Below are 18,172 nucleotides of genomic sequence, written 5' to 3' on the forward strand. Positions count from 1 at the left end.
TGAATTCAAATTGCCTGCTGTACACCACACCAAGCTTAACGTGCTGCACTTAAGCATTCCCAGGCAAACTGGGGACATATTCCCATGATGCCTATCTGTGCTGTGTTAATGAAGATATATGGCACAGGTACAGTGATGACAATTTCATAGGCAGCAGACATCCTCCATCTGTCCCGAGGCATCATTTCATACGATGGCTGTCTGCTCCGTGATTTGAAAAGTCCATCGTTTCACACACAATGAGGAAAAAAAAATACAGTGAAGAGTTTAGGAAAATGAGCTCTCTGTCCTGTCAGATAGAAAACTCAATCCAGATTCTGCCATGCTGATTTAAGCTATTGTTTTCATTGACATTGAAAAATTACAGATCGGTTGTTATGCAAAAGTTGGCTAAAGTTTATCCACAGAAAACCCCTTTGCACCACCTTTAAACATCATTTTTCTGTATTAATGTTTTGAGGTATGAAGACTTTCTTCAATGCCAACCTCTAAATTTGTGTCGTTAGTCCTTAAAAGATGCCTTTTACCTCTCAGTGTGCAATAACATCATTCTCAATAGAAAAGGAACAGCAGTATCTGCGTATCTGACACCATGGGATGAAAATACGTTAGCTTGTTTTCATAAGCACAGTCTTCACCACAATAATCGCTTAGAACTAGAAACACTACATCGATACACTGAAGTTAAGGTTTTTTTTAAGTCACTTTAATACAAAGTCAAATCACCTTTGAAAAAAATATATTAATAATGCTGCAGGAAATGTAGCTGCTGAGCACATCTGTATGATAGCTAAAATGGACAGCTTTAGTAAAACTTAGGCAAGACTTTTCTAGCTTTTTTGCATAAATGAAAAGTTATATATAGTTATATATTATGGGATGGTTAAGAGTAAAAATTAATGATAGAGGGAAACCATTCCCAGGTGTATACAAGTACCAAGACTGTTACGTAAACTTACTATTTTGATAAAACCCATTAGCCATTAGATGACTGTCAACAAAGGCCGGTAAATATAATGTTTTTCAGATAAAGTATACAAGACTTGATTTTCTGAATATTTGCCAACCAGAAGACCGTGATCTGTGATCTGCTTGGATTTTGTTTGGCTTGTGTTCCCTTTATGATTAGTTTAATTTGCACTCCCTTTATATTTTAATTCTGTAGTTGGGTTTAAGCGCCAAAAAGTACCAGATGAAGTTTAGGAAAATACTAATGTTTGTTTGTGTCAAAGAATGCCATTGAACCATATTAACCCTTCACATTGAAAAACTATGCATACTCAGTGCTTTTAAATGCAGAGAGGTCCTTTTGAAGCATCCGAATGTGACAGACCAATAGCGAGAGACCCATCTCACTATTGCCATGACCCGCTGCACCATGCCACAGACGCCAAAGGAAAGCTTGCATCTGTGAGACGCCAGCGGCTCTAACAAAACAACAGTGGTTAATGCCCTGGGAATGGGAACGGGTTATATTATTATAACATGAATGGGAAGCCAACTGCGACAAAATGTGTTTGTTATGGAAATCGTTATTGTCTTTCTTTGAGGAGTTTCATCCTCTACCCTCTCCACTGATGCACCCCAGCCCTTATTCTTTCCACTCTCCCTATGTGTGTCTCTCACTAGGTGGTTAAAGCTGGGAGGGCTGAGGTAGTAGCTGACTGACGGATGCGGCGGAGCGTGTTGCCATGGTGCTACCTGGCGGGGAATGTTCCTGCAACAGGAGGCTAGCAGTCTGCCAATGACAACTCGGAGGGCGGTGTTAGCGGTGTGTGCGTTTATATGACTATTCATGTGTGGAGGGAGGTATTGTCTAATTTCAGAACCACATTCACATACTAGCTCAAACAAAACCTCGCAGGCATGCATGCATCTAAGCAAGTGCACACACTTTCCAGTCTGCAGAATTAAATCTCACCACTTCCAGAGATAGTGCAGCTGAATTATTTATGCCTGCCCGTCTCCGGGCCAGGCTGTAATAAAGTTACGGCCGAGACTAATTTGCAGTTTGATGAGGTGGGCTTTTAGCAGCGGATCCTGGGCCAACATTAAGTACATATTGTTTTTACAGATTTGATTACTTTTTTATTGTTATTGTTATTAATGCACTGGGTGTGTGCATTGGGTTTTTGTACTGGCTACACGTCCTCGTTTGGTGTAGCCAGTACAAAAACCTGACCAGAGGAGAGAGCTGAAACTGAATAAGCAGTATGTAGGGAACTATTAGACATATTCGGAATGTAATCGCCTCACTTTAAAAATCCAATAAAAGTGGCAGCTCAACACCTTTTATTGCAACCTGGAGGCAATCTGCTTCTAAATACATAAGCCTCAGCCGTGAATCAGCTGTGAATTGGACCTGAGCCATCTTCCTGCTCACACATATACGCACACACAGGTGTGCACGCAGTCAGATACACAAACATGCACACAAGTACCTCCATGAGGGCCTACAGAAAAGTATCAGGGCTGGTAAGCTGATGTCGGCACTCACAGTCAGTACATTAAGGCTAGAGTGGAGGAGCTTTACAGTAATGGGATGATGGTGTTTGGAAAAACAGATTTTGATTTGCGATTTACCCAGGCTAAACAAAATTCAATTTTACCCACTTTTCAAAGAGCCCCCCCACTTTGGCTGGAAGAGACGACACACAGTAAACCCTGTGCATAATTTGATGGAGTGTTGTTGGGTTGTAAAATAAGTACTTTCAATAGCTATTAAAGGCTTAGAGCCTGTAAATATGTTATGGTGATTAAAATACATAAAGAAGCACAGAGTTATACAACACCTTGTTGATACCAAAACACCTCACACTGCTAAATAAGAGCAAGATGCAGTGCATTCCCTTCCCCTGAATACATGATAATCCTTTGATTAATGACGCCCAACATATTTAATGCCTAATACGTAGAACGGGAGCTGACAAGCCAAACAATTAGGTCAATTACTGGATGACAACTATGTTGCGCTGGGTTAATTACTTGAATCTTCCATGGTGAGACACATCCATTTGAGGGCCAATGGCATGTAACAGAGTGCACATGCAAATGAGCTCACCTACAGGACACAGCTATGCCCGACCATGTGATCTGTTATGAATAAGGATCCGTATTGAGCTGTATATGCATTTTCTTTTGCATCTTTCCAGAGATAGATGAAGGAATTATTTGTTTCATTGTAATTTATCAGTATTTCATAGCTGTTTAGGCTTGGGTGGAATTTGTATATCTCGCCCAACCTGTCTAAATGTGAATAGATTACCCCGAACTAAATATTTATAGAGAGGAAAAGAGAGGCACAGAGACTATATGTGTGTGTGTGTGTACATTATATATATAAAAGTTATGAGTCTTTGGCGTGCTGTTAGTTTGATTAGAAAGACATGAGAGGAGGCCCATCAATTACTATTAAGTTATTATTAATATTATTAAGAGGTGTAAAACAAAACAAAAAAAATCTTTAAATGGTAAATGGCCTGTATTTGTATAGTGCTTTACTAGTCCCTAAGGACCCAAAAGCGCTTTACACATCCAGTCATTCACACACTGGTGATGGCAAGCTACATTGTAGCCACAGCCACCCTGGGGCGCACTGACAGAGGCGAGGCTGCCGGACACTGGCGCCACCGGGCCCTCTGACCACCACCAGTAGGCAACGGGTCAAGTGTCTTGACGACCGAGACTGTCCAAGCCGGGGCTGGAACCGGCAACCTTCCGATTGCAAGGCGAAGTCCCAACTCTTGAGCCACGATCGCCCTAATTATCCCCTTTAACATGTAACAGCTCTGTGGTCGGCTACTTATGACTGTTACTTTAACTTTGCATTTTCAACACAATATTAGCATGTTTTGTTAGCAGAACTAAAATAATTACAAGTTTTTTCTTACTATTTTCTTATGTTTTATTACCAACGAAACCAAACAGTTGGGAAGTTGAAGAAAAAAACCTCTAATAGAATCTATTTGAAATAAAGCTGCTTTAAAGCTATGCAGAGTCCCACCTGTGCCTGTGCAAATGAATCGAATTAAAACAGTCTACTTTGATAACAATAAACAAAACACAGGGTTTGAAATCGTGTTGGCATGTTACATGTTAAAGATGATGCCAGTACAATTAGAAAAAGTGCACTGCACAAGTATGGCTTGGTTGGAAGGGTTACCACTAGAAAACCTCTTCTCTCTAAAAAACAAAAAACAAAAACATGTCGGTACGGATCTGTCTAAAGGACAAACTGAAGATGTTAGATCATAATGAACAGAACCACATCAGGAGAAGAATAATTTATCACATCAGCACAATGCCTCATGGTAGTAGAGGGCTCCTGATTTGGGCCAGCTTTGCCTGGGACTTGGGCACTTTGCAGTCACTCCACTATGAGCTGTGAACACTATGAATACTCCAAACACAACAACAAATCTACGACCGAATGGCTAAAAAAGCATCAAGGTGTTTCTCCTTCGATGCATGAACTAAAGAGAGCTGTGCATCAACAAATGGCCACAAACCTCAATGAACGTAATTGTAGAGAAGAGTGGGTCAAAACTCCATGATGTGATCATTTTATACTTCAAGTTACTGCTGATCAAGGTGATTCCACAAGTTACTGAACTTCTTATTCTCTCATTCAAATAAAGCTAGCCTTTTTGTTAAAACCATGGGGAGTCTGTTTTCAGATATCAACCAAATGTCCCCATGTTCTTTCTCTTTCTTTCCTGATTCTTTTCTTTCCTCCACAAACTCACACACACTTCTCGAGTGCTATAACCTAACTAGAAATGTACAGGGGGCCTCTTTTAATGCCTTGTTGCTTACAGAGAAACAGGACATACTCATTTGTATCACACTGCTCTGTGCATTTAGAAAGGTTGGCGTGGGAGCAAAAGAGGATGGCGAAGGTCATTTACATATTCACTTAACAGAGTGTTGCCTCTCTCTTTTCTGCACTGTGGCGCTTTAATCAAAGCAGGCGGCGCTGTCACTGGCCCTGGAGCACCTTTGAAACACACTGACACCAGTGTCATGCTGAAAAGGACATGCTTTATATCCCCTTAAATAGCTTGCAAAAGGGTCCCATTGACTACACAAGCAGCCAACACTTCCATGCCTCTTCGTTCTGGCCTCTATTGTACTTCCAACTGAATGTGTCAATGATACTGGCTGAACACAGCGCACTGTTTAACAATATCTTGTGGGGTTTTTTCTTCAATAGGTTTGTAGCATTAGTGCACAGTGCATATTTATATTGATATCCGTGAGATGGTCTTTTATGATACTTGGGGAAAAACGACACCAAAAAAAGAAAGAAAAAAAGGGAGAAAACGTATTATGGGGATGTGAAGTTTGTTATATAATTTTAGCTGTTTTCTTCTGAAAGGGAGGGCTACACAAACACTGATACAGAAGGTAATGACATGCAGACATCCACATTCAAACCAGAACACACAGCACACACACATACACAGACTTAATCACACACACACACTAACATGTGCACATACAGTAAACCCTTTCAGCACACGCAACCTAGAAGCGCGGCAGTACAGTATGAAGGCTGTCATCCATCAAGAGGTATTGCCTGTCCTTATTAGAAACTCCTAATCCACTTGTTTCTGCAGTCTATTCTCTTGGTAGTCGCCCTGTGCTACCACTTTAATGGGCCCAGAGAGCTTAGCACGCGCACGCGCACACACACACATACACACACACACACACACACACACACAAAAAGACACAAACACATTCTCCGTCCTTCTCCTCCTATAATGGTCTTGGAGTGCTGAGAGTGAAAGAAGAGAAATGTTGGGCCATTGCTGTCAAACTATGAGTGTGTGTGTGTGTGTGTGTGTGTGTGTGTGTGTGTGTGTGTGTGTGTGTCAGAGAGAGAGAGAGTATTATAGGGCGGGAGAGCACCTAATGTTTTTTTGTTCTTTTTCGAAGAACAAATCCAGTATAGTTTTTACATTTTCTGCCACTTATCCAGGTCTATAGGTCACGGGGGCAGCAGTGTCCTCCTCCCTCATCACCTCCCCCAGCTCCACTGACACATTCTCTCCAGGGTGTCCTTGGACTACAAGGGGGCTCCTCCTAGTAGGATATGCCCTACACATCTCACCTCGGAAGCTTCCTGCTCAGACTCCCAAACCACTCTAACAGCTCCATTCAATGTGAAGGACTAGTGTCTTTACTCTGGCTTTACTCTTCTTCCTGAATAACCAAGCTCCTTACCATATTGCCAAGACAAACCACTGACATTATTTGGCAGAAAATCATTTCCATCGCTTGTATCCACGACCTCATTCTTTCAGTTGCTACCCACAGCTTGTGGCCTCTGACGAGGGTGGGAACACCATCTCAACTACATAACTACATAAAAAAGACAACTTGTAAACCATTTTCATTGTTGTTGATCAGGATACCTGTCTGTCTGTCAAATGCTGCAGGAAACATGGTGGAAAGGTGGAGTGTGGGCAAAGGAAGTCAAAAAAATTCTGACAGCTTGAATTTTCACAATAAAAGTCTTGCTTCAGTGGCATGCATTTCTATATAAAACCCCCCCCACAAAAAACAGAAGTATTTTTTGAGTAAATAGTGGGTTTCAAATTCAGGACCCTTCCCATGTTAGGTGTACCAACCACAGCTCTATGAAAGCACATTAATATTTACTTCCTGTTGCCATAGTTTAAAAATGCTTATGTATGTGTTACACAGCATTGTACAGCATTGAATATAATTCTCCTAAAACTCATAATGAGTTTCATCTGCTTCAGAAAACCAAATCAGATCAAATTATTTGTTACATATTTGGGATTCAAGTTCCCTCTGCCTTTGAAGATTAAAAACATTTTGTGATAACAGTTGTCAGCTGCATATGCTGTTGGCTTGTAACAATTCTGAAACGTCTGCAGTATTGTGTCACAGTTTCATCTTCCTGTTCTGTGAAGCACCCACTTGGAGCTGTTAATGAGTAATCTTTGCAGACTGGAAATACATCAGAATAATGGAGTTTATTTTTGTTCATGATGCAGCCAAGTAATCAGGCAATCAAGTCTATAATAAAAAGATTGTTTCCCTGTTTTTTTTCCCCCCCTTTTGATTCTTTGGTAGCATTCCTTTAAAGAAGTATCAAGGTAACATAACTGTGCTTTTGGAGAGCTGTTATGCCCCTTATGGTAATAGCCAAATATTGTTTTTTTTCACAGTCATAGGTGGCATGCATGCTAAAAGCTATATTGTGTTTACTCAAACGGTTCAGTTTAATATGGACACTAAAAATACTGAATAAGACTAGCTAAAAGTCATACAGCCACTCAAGTTTTCCTAACCATTACTTTTGTCAGACAAGTCCAAAGAGCAGCTATATACACTCCCATATAATGACTCCCATACATGATGCTGTCCTCTGCAGGGTTTCTTCAATATACAGCTTTGAAAAAAAATGTATTGGGGCAACCATATGGTGAAGATTATTGAACTAATAAGCTTTTGCTTGTAGCCCATGGCAAATCTGAGGTCATATAACACATCACATTTTAATTTTGTACATTCATCAAACAAGAGGCATCTCCACATATGCCATTTTGTACAGTCTACATACACTTACATACGACATACAGTTATAATTCGTACAATTAAGAGCTTGTAACCAGCCATGGCTCGCATTACAGTTGTATGAGGGAGGACTTGGTGAAAAAGAGAACCAGATACAACAAAATATTGTATCGACAATGTGGTTTTGCTCTGTGAGGCTCCTCGGTGCTGTTGGATTAAGTGCAGCTGAGGTGAACGGCGTGTGTGTGTGTGTTGTTGTTACACATAAAAGGGATGAAGAGTGGCTCTATGAGCACTATTTGCTTCATTTTTAATGCTTTATGCTGCTACATGTCTGTGTTTGTGTTTACTTGTGAACGCGTGGAGGTGTTTGGGTGCGTTTGTGGATATATGTGTGTGTGTGTGTAAGCGAGCCAGTGTAAGTGCGGCCCTATCACTTCTTTCTTCTCTCTGTAGTCTCTCAATTAGGCAGCGAGCGGGCCCATGGGGAGCCATTGTTTGAGCAGCTGGAAGACAAACAAGACCGCCACAGCACACAGGAGCTCCCTGGGCAACACTCGAAACCGCCGCAGTCATTCACTCACCGTCTCCTGAACATGCACGCATATATGCTAACACTATATTTGCATATATTTATCAGTGCATATAGGCACAAATCAAAAAAAGCATAAAAAAAGAGAATAAAAAAATAGAAATAAACCTAGAAACACACACGCAAATAGCAAAATCCGACACACAAATCATAAACCACATGTACGCATACACACATAAAGAGCTTTATACCACTGTGCTTCTTGGTAAATGGACCAAAACCACAGATCCGGGTGGGGGGGGGAAGGCCACACATGTTTACGCACAAATTACACCCTGTGGAATCACTTAGTCTTGTTTCTACAACAGAAAGCCACAGAGTGTTAGATGATAATGTGAACATGGATATGCCCTTATGCCAGTTTACTTAAACTTAATTAACAGCAGCTTTGGCGGTGCAAGTAGCCATAAAGACCACAAGGATTTTGCTTTCAAATTTCAGCCCACTTACGGGAGAACAGAGGCGAAAGGGAGCGCGCTCCCCTCTCTGCTTGCTTTCCATCTGTCTCCATTACTCCCTCATCCTCTCATCCCTTAATCTCTGCTTTTCTCTCCAGAGAGCGAAATAGAGGATTTTCAAGTCATAAAAGTTTTATGGGAGTCGTAAAGGGTGAACATGTACAGTCGGCCCTTCTGAACTCTCACTGGCGCTCTTTATATCCACCTGAGAGGAGAGGTGTTCAGTCAGCTAAAGAACCAAGTCTAACATTAACTTATTTTGAGTTTCGCGTATTGTCCTGTTTTATTTCACCTCTTCTGATTTTGCCATGTAATTCAGGTTAATTCTACTCACCGATGTGTGTGTGTTTAGTGGTCTGAGTCTGTGTTCACACTAATGACCACATCGCTGAGGAAAGGCAGAAAAAAAGGCTCAGTGAAAAATGAAAACTTTTCATTCAGCTTCAAGCCGCAGACACTATTAGTCCGCATTAGAGTTTGAAGTGCACAGATGCACTTCGAGGCCTCATTAAAGCACAGGTATGTTTATTGCAATCTCTACCAGTGTGGATATACACCACAGCTTCTATTGTGGGTTTGTCTATCTGTCTTTTCACAAAATAAGGAAATAACTTCCACGCACAACACGGGCTTGCAAATAGAAGATGACAGTCATTCAGCTGAATGGGGAGGCAGCTGTTTTTTTCCCCCTAACCTATGTGGCAAGCAGTAAAATAGCAAGCGAGCAAACAACAAGAGAAATAAATGACTTTCTGGACAAAGGCAGCGGCAAAGCAGAAAGCATTTCTCCTGAGGCTAAGAGGGGCAATGAGAGAGAGAGATGGAGAGATGGAGGAGGGGAGGGGAGGGAGCGGGGATACATCACCTTGTGCAGCGCTCCATATCATTTGCATGGTTTATACTCTCCAAGGCCCCCACCATGCAAATGACTCATAAAGTAGAAATGGAGAGACTTTGGAGCTGGTGTCAGGAGTGAATTTATATATGATTGCCAGGCGAGCCCGGTGTCCTAAATCATTTTCAATTAGATGACACTTTCAATATCGAGCAGCTGATTTAGAGATATTAAAACTTCTTCTCCCTTATCCTCCACAGAGTTGAAAGCAAGCAAGCTTATCAGCCACCCCTCCTCATCCCCTTCCTCCCTTGCCTCTTCTTCTTTTCATCCACGTTTTCTCATCTTCCTCCTCTTAAAGGTATATGTCAGAAATATCTTTCAGAGGAAGGATCCAGCTCTTCAAAGGATGAGAAGCCCCCTGCATATAAAAATGGGGGCGATTTGAGTTCCCTTTTAAAATTACCATCCCATTATCTGGGCAGGCAATTGCAGAACTGAAACAAATAGGATTCCCCTCCACCCCCTCCACACACACACACACACACACATTTTTTAGACTTTGGCAATAATTCAAAAGGTGGGGGATAGAATACATTTTAGATTTGTGATGACATGGGGCTTAATTGTTGTCAAATTACTGGCAGTTGAAGAGATAACGCTTTAAATAGTGAAGAAAAGTAAAGTCGCCTTGAAGTGCTTGTAAACCAGCACATTTTTTCAGTGTTTTACCCTCACAAGCAACCTTTATGTGCTGCGTCTTTGCTTTCACATCGTCAAGGCAAGCATTGATCCTGAATCTCTTTAATAGTCGTCCCCTCATTCACATTCTGCACACGTGGCCCTCTCGACCTTTCTCAAGGCTGCCTTTCAAGCAGTCATTGTACCGCACTTAACTCCGGTGCATCTGTAAACCTCAGCCTGAAAGGCACCTACATTTAACCAAGTGCATCGCTCCTGGTTCATCGTACCTTTCCTCAAGGCAGTAAAACTGGCTGAAATTGGCCGAGTGGGGTCCATATCAGAAGCTTTACCAGCCAGCTCAATCTCCAACACCCTATTTTGTCAACATCTAATGCACAGCAACCCCAGCCCATTCTGAGACAATAAAATCTATATCTTAATGGACGTACTCCAAGAGAATGTCCCACAGTAATGCATCCAAATGGCACTGCCACCCCCATCATTACAGTCAACCTCTCACATTTTGTCTAACTTATGCTCAGCAACCCCACCACTCCCCCTCAAATCACCACCCCCACCCTTTTTAGAAACAATAAAACCGAGGCTTAGATGGACATCTCCCATTTCTTTTCTTCCCTCTACACGCTGCCCTCCACCTCGTCTTCCTCTTCATCCAATCCTCTCTGTCCTTCCCCTCTCCCCCCCCCACCCATCCCTGCCTGCCACTTTTCCATGTCCCTCTTCATCCCAGCGCCCGTGCTTTCCCTCCCCTTCGTCGTCTTTCTGTTTCTGTGTCTACCCCACCTCGTCGATCTCTCGCTCCATCCCATCAGCCCCCGCCCCCCTTCTTTTACTACTCTCGGTGCGATTGTGTATAAGGCAGGTCTTGCTGACAGGCCTGGGCAGGACCGATAACGCAGGGAGCTGAACAATGGGGGAATATTGTAAAGCCTAATGGAAAGGAGCTAGAGGTGGAGGGGATCAGGGACATAAATCAGCATGCCTGGCACTGATGGGACTTTTCAACAGCCATAAGAGAGGTAATACCTCTCAGAAAACCTGAGCAGAAGAGAAGAGAGGACCTACGTACTCTACTCTTGATTCAGAATATGAGAAGAAATAACATGAGATGCAAACACACTCACTAGGGCACGTATGCACGTTTTCATGCAAACACAAACATTCATACTGTACATGAACAAATGTCTGGACCTCGATGTACAAACACACAAGCACACCCCATCTAAAAGCACTTTTTGAAGGTGTATGTTAAGTGGGCACTGTCAATCTGTGTGCAGATGGATGGGGGTGGTGGGGGTGGGGGTGTGCAGGGTTGACTTCCATAAGCAACTGAGTGCGATAACCAGTGGGGATGGATGAGTCACATTTTACTTTTATGGTGTTCTGCTATTCACTGTGTAAAGATAATGGACGGAGCCACTTAGTAATCAGAGGAAGAATTAAAGAGCTTCTCTCATCTCCATTCTGACTCACTACAAAGCTTTTCTTATTCCATCACTTCTTACGCTCTCTCTCTCTTTTTTTTTTTTACCTGCCATCATTTCTAATTATCTAGAAATAAATGCATTGCTTCTGCGTTAGAAAAAAAGATGCTGTGTGTGCTGTTTTTATCCAGTCGAAATGAGAGCGAAGGCAGAGTAGGCAGAGCGGCTGTGTGTGAAGAGGGAACAGAGGTCTGGAGAGTCTGGTGAAGTTGTTTTCAGAGGACAGAATGCTGTCATTGTGTACAAACATGATTAATATTAACCTTTAAAGAAAATAAGTTGCTAATTCCACCATTCTTGTTGTTTGGTGATTGTGTGACATCTCATATTTAGACCATTTTAGCCACGTATTTCTTAATATCTGCAATTATGAACTAAAAGAAATCACTGAAACTTCAGTGTTTACTGTAATGTGCTAAAGTCTTCAAGCCACCCCTGATTTCTTTACGTTTTGCTTCCAAAAGAGCCAGCTTATAATTTTTAAAGTGGCCTTGAGGATTACTTCTCCAGACTTTCATAAGGTCTTTCAAAGTTTTTCTTCGGACACTTGCAGTCCACTCCTTGTAACTATGATTTTCAGAGGAATTTTTAAATTTTTTCAGGCCATTTAACACTGACCTATGAACCACCTTGTTGATTTATCTTTAGCAAAGAAATCAGTGCAAATTAAAAAACACAATTTGCTCACATTTCTTTGTTTGAATCTACAAAATACGCCAAAAACAGTGCAAATGGCAAAAAGTGGTATTTCGGAACCAACAAATTTGGCATTTCCAGGTGTGCAGAGCGTCCCCCAAAAATGGGAGGACAGAAGAAGAAGCATCAGGCCTTAAAAAAACTGCAGCACATGAGAGTCGAAACAGTTAAAAAGTCCAGCAAAGAGCCGACACATGACCTAAGATATCTCTGGTACATGTTTGTTTTTAATGAAGCTTGATCAGAGATTAAAATGACAGCTGACAGCAACAGAAGACTATTTAAAATTTGACAGCAACGCCCTAGCGAGATGTTAAAAAATCTGAACGGCTTCAGTGTTTCCTGAATTCTTTTTTATGTCACATAATGTGTGTCTTGTGTTAAGGCAACAGATCCAAAACAAAAATCACAGAAGAGAAACTAACCCCAGTACTGAAATACTGTTGTTAAATAATGAATACTAACCAAATAAAAGACTATTTGGTGGATAAGATTAAGATAACATGTTCCACATTATTAGACCAAGCGCAATCATTTTAGCCAATTTTTTTGTGACACATATGTGACTCTGTGTGGAATGACAAGTCAGTTAGGCGTCCTTCATAGTTCTTAAATATCCATTAATCATTTCCCCCTATTCATATGCCTGACTCTCACACAGATAAGGGTTTTGCATGAAAGAGGAACTGGATAAGACAGGGAAAAGGGGGAGATCACAGACTTGTTAAAACTAATAAGCTGCTACAGAGCCACGTGGAGAGGCCCTGGCGAGATGGGAATTGCTGATTAAATTAAAGGCTCATTAATCAGCCCTTGACCATGACTCCCCATTCCTCTTGTTCAGCCCGTGCCACTGACTTCCCCCATTTTTTGTCTTGCGTTTCTACATCCCTCTTGCCAAGAGAGGGATCTCCCGCTGAAGGGTCAGGGTTAAGAGTCAGCAGGAGAGGGGAGGGAGGGGATTAGAGGGGAGAATACCTGGCAAGCCTCTTTTCATGATTAGTCTGAAAAAATAGCAATCTGGCCTTCTGCCTACTTGTCTGCCTCCTGGTGAAAGTGAGTACATCCAGGGCCATCGTTTTTTGCAATGCCAGCAGTCTACCACCTCACATTTACACACAGCCACTCACTTTCTCTCTTTTTCATCCAAACTCAGACAAACAAAGCTTTGCTGGCAGCCAGCTAAATTTCTGCTTCGATTTGGCTGCGATTCTGGCAGCACTGCTGGTAAACTGTTTGGCTCACTTAGTTAAAGAGGAGCAAAAAGTGAATGAGCGATGGCTGTCGGGATGAGTAGGCAACATTGATGATGAAGTGGTTTAGAGAGCAGAGTGCCTGTTTCATAATGGTGGTGATTATGCTGAGGTCATTAGAACCTACACATTACATCATGGCTGCCAGCAAGGGGAATCCCCTCTGGTTCACCTTAATGGAGAAAAATGTGTTTTACCCTCATTGCAAAACCAATCAATTAGTCATTCAGTCAGCCAATCAATCAGTAAATCCATCAGTTAGTCTTGAATGATCCCTTCCTTCCCTAATATGAAACATGCATTATGGATGTTGTGTCTCCTCTGATGTTCTTAGTGGAGAAAAACATCATGTCCTCATTATGGTTCAATCAATTAGTTAGTCAGATAATCATTCAGAGAGCCAATCCATCAATCAGTATTTAAATGTTTCCTATATGAAAGACAGCCTTTGTGTTTACTGTTATTGGGATGGTGATGCTCATTTTCAGTCTCGGGTTTTGTTACCTTTTTTTGTTTGTGTGTAATGGACATCACTGTTGTAATAATAAAGCTTTGTCATAATCATCACAATCACAATCATGACTTGTAAGAGTCCCGCAAAAAGTTTACTGAAAGTGCATTACATTAGTGATTTATTGTTTTTTGGATAAATTACCATTTTAGTCACGTTGAAATTGGATTCGGACTAATTATGGTGCAGAATGTGAAAACCAAGCTGAAGCGCTAAACTTGTTTCCTGAAATGAACATGAAAAATATATTTTTTTACTTATTTATCTTTTTTTCTATGAATGTTGGACATGAAGATGTCAAACTGTGTCTGTTCTTTGGATTACTATGATTAAACTTCTGCAGTCACCAGCATCACAAAGAGGGCAAATTTTGCTGAATGGCTGGCCAGGTCGTACCTCTGGGTGTGTGTGGCTACACTGAGCGAGGGGTTTCCCCTAAAAACTGAGAGTTTTCCTGGACAAGGATTCGGGCCAAAAAAGTGCATTGTTTGTTTGCAGATTTTACAACAGAAACTGTCGCTAGCTATTTTTCTGTTAATTTTATTTTTGAGTCATTTTCACAAGCATGGGTATTTCCCCAAAGAAGTCACCATTTTTCTACTTAAAAAGGTGTAAAAACATGTTAATATTTTAGTTCTGTAATTTGAAAAATATAACAAAAAATTGCAATAAAAGTACAAAGGAGGAGTTTCAGATAATCATAGCCTGCAGAGTAGTCACATGTGGTAAAGATTTGAATTATTTTAACCTATTAGTAATGTTGTTATTTACAACTTCACACAGATTTCTTTGGTCAAAAATTCCTTAAAAATAGCTCTTCTGAGTCACAAGTAAAAACTGGCAAACTTTTGCTAGCTACATATTTTATTTTATTTTGGTCTAAACTTAAAAACATAAAACAAGTAATGAATGAAACAACAGTAACTAATAACTAAAGAAAATCTAAAAAATAATTTGAAATAATGAAGTAAAATGGAAAAAGAACCACAGTTTCCTGGGTGAAAAACCTAAATCCTGAAAATCCATGCATAAGACTATACTGATTACAGTGCAAACCCCTATAGGTGTCCTGGTTAAGCAGGCAACCCCTGTATCAGGGGCTATTTTCCTTAATGCGTGACATGGATTGGAGAATGCTGATTACAGTAACTTAAACTCTCACAGCTGAAGTTAAGGTTTTACACAGAGGTGACCATAACATACCAGAAAACTTTATACACGTTACAGTCTAGAGACCTTCTCAGTCTACACTACTGACAAGTGTTAATCTGTTTTCCACTGGTATCAGGTGAATGCTTGGTTAAAAAAAAAAGGGGGAAAAAGGGATAATCATGTATTAAAACAGGTATTCCTGTATTCTACCTCTCGCCCTGTCAGGTCCCCCTCAGGATAACCTGATAGATTTAACAGGGCTCCCTGACATATTTGACAGGGTCCCTTTCACTCCTTGGTTGCCCTATCCTAGCTCACTCCACTGTCCCCCACTCGCTCCATCCACCTGGAGAGCTGGGAAGTAATGGGATCTGTGGGCTAACTGACCCCTATATATGAAAGGCGCTGACATACAAAGCAAAGAGGGAGCGGCCACTTAAAGAGGAAATGGAATGAATAAGGTGGGGGAATAGAATAGGAAGGTGTTAGCGAGGGAGAGCGAGAGAGGAAAGCAGACGAGGACGATAAGAGGAGCATAGAAAAAAAAAAAAAACAAGTGCCCAGCCATGTGTGAAAGACATAATTGAAAATGTCAAAAGAAGTAAGGAATGACAGCAATGAACTGGCTGAGCATGGCAGTGCAGGCTGTCAGTGATCTACTACCTCTATCCTGAATAGATTCTCCCTTTCTCTCCTCTCCTATATATTCTCACTGTGGCACGTGCACACACAAGCACAGTTAAATAAAATGCAATATTCTCCTTTACTCATTTGATTTCATCCATCTGCTTTTTGTCTCAGTGACTCCACGTGTGTCTGGCTGGTTGTTCCCAGCAGAGCATGTGGGCGTGCAGCCACACACAGCTAGCTAAAGGCTCCTATGTGTGTATGTGAGAATATGCATTGATGCATGTGAACACAAGATCAGCACTTGACCCTAATGTCAGCTTTACCGCTTATCCTCACTTCTGCCCTTCTCTTCTTCATGAGTCCACCTCCATTCCTCAAACAATCATCTTTTTCATCTTTCAGGATGAAGACCAGATTTGTGTCGCCCACATTTGCCATTGATGATGATATGTATGCACGACTTGTAATTCAGCAAATCTGCCCACCCTCAGGTGTTTTATCTTATAATAGAGGAGGTTGGGGGGTCTTTGTGGGCTTTAGATGTGTTGTGGGAGACCGTAAAATGCCACTTAAGCAATATCATACAAGAACAGTAGCTATAGGTGTGCAGGTATGTGTAAGAAAAAAAACCTTCATCATTTAAAATGCTTGTCACATTTAGGCGTAAGTCTGTAGTTTTATAATGGAATGAAGCAGAAAATATATATTTTTAAATCTATATGAATATTACACCAACAATATTATTTATCAGCTAAATTAAGAGCACTGGCAGCATATAAAGAACATTTCCATTCTTCCTTTTAAAACCAAATTACACCAAAGCTTCATGTGCGAACTGAGCTAGCATTTGGATTAACAGCAGGGGAGCATTTAAGTTCAAGTGTGTCTCCTAAAAATGATAAAAATGCATTTAGAGTAAACAGGAAACATACCCAGCTTGAAATCAGACGTCTTAGCCTTCATCCAAAATCTTTGTGGTTCAATGCCAAAAAACCAGAATGTGGTTATGATCAGGATAGCCAGAGGTCCAATAGCAGTTCAGCCAGATCCTCTCATACAAAGCAGGAACTATTCATTATATTATTGCCAAAAACGCAAATGGTATGTTTTGTATTTTTTAATACAACAATTTTATTAAGTTGTGCTCAGCCAGCCACAAGACATCCACTGAATATACAAAGAATTACATCTTTTAAAATGCATTAAACACTTTTATTCTATTAAAATGTACATCTACATATAAATTAAATTCCTGTCTTATTTTGTGTTGCAACTTATTGAACATACGTATAAAGGCCTCTGAGCCGTAATGGTAGCAACAGTCAACCCTCTGCCCTTCCAGTGTAAGCAAAACATAAGTTTGCAAGGTATTTATGAAATGCATTGCCTGTTAGTTCAGTAGGATAAAACAGAATGACTGATAATATGTTATGAGAAGTTTTGAGAAGTTTGTAGAAAGCGCAGCATGGCTGATGTTCCTGAAGGACATCGAACACACAGCAAGGTAAAATACAGGTATTTGAGGTTTGAACGACAGCCAATCAGTGTCATCTGGATATTCTGGAAATTTAAGCTGCATCGACACTAATGCACCCACATACCATCAGAGAAGCAGACTTTTGAACTGAGAGCTGATAAAAAGCTGGATGGCCTATCTCCTCTTTAGTCCAGAAGACGCAACATCCATGTTTTCCAAAAAAGAACTTCAAATTTAGATTCATTTGACCACAGAACAGGTTTTTACTTTGTTTTACTACATGTTAAATGAGCTTTGGTCAAAAGAAAACGGCTTTTCTGGATAATGTACATATATGGCTTCTTCTTTGTGTGGATGGCATAGTGACCTGTGTTTGCAGATCACAATTTCTATTAGTGTTTTTGAGCTCATGCAGCGAACTCCGTGACAGAATCACGTCTGTTTTTAAAGCAGTACCACTCGAAAGACTAAAGATCATTCAATATCGATATTACTTGGTGATACATTTTATATTTGGCCTTATATTTGGCCTTACACCTTGTACACAGAGATTTCTCCTGACTTTCAGATTCTTATGATGATGTGAAGATGATTTTACACTGCCGAAATTGTTCCACAATTTGTAGACGCAGTTTTTTGTAGACTGGTGAACCTCTGCCTGGCTTTACTTCTACAATCTCGGTCTCTCTAAGATGGAAATTTTATAGCCAATCATGTCACCGACCTGTTGCCAATTAACCTAATTAGCTGCAAAACAGCTGTTTCTTTTTAGTACCACTTTTTTTAGTGGTAATAGTACCACTAGAGCCTTCTGTTCTCCCTTTCCCA

Source organism: Pundamilia nyererei, unplaced genomic scaffold (assembly GCF_000239375.1).
Source record: "Pundamilia nyererei isolate P.nyererei 1_Seehausen unplaced genomic scaffold, PunNye1.0 scaffold00234, whole genome shotgun sequence".
Lineage (NCBI taxonomy): Eukaryota > Metazoa > Chordata > Actinopteri > Cichliformes > Cichlidae > Pundamilia > Pundamilia nyererei.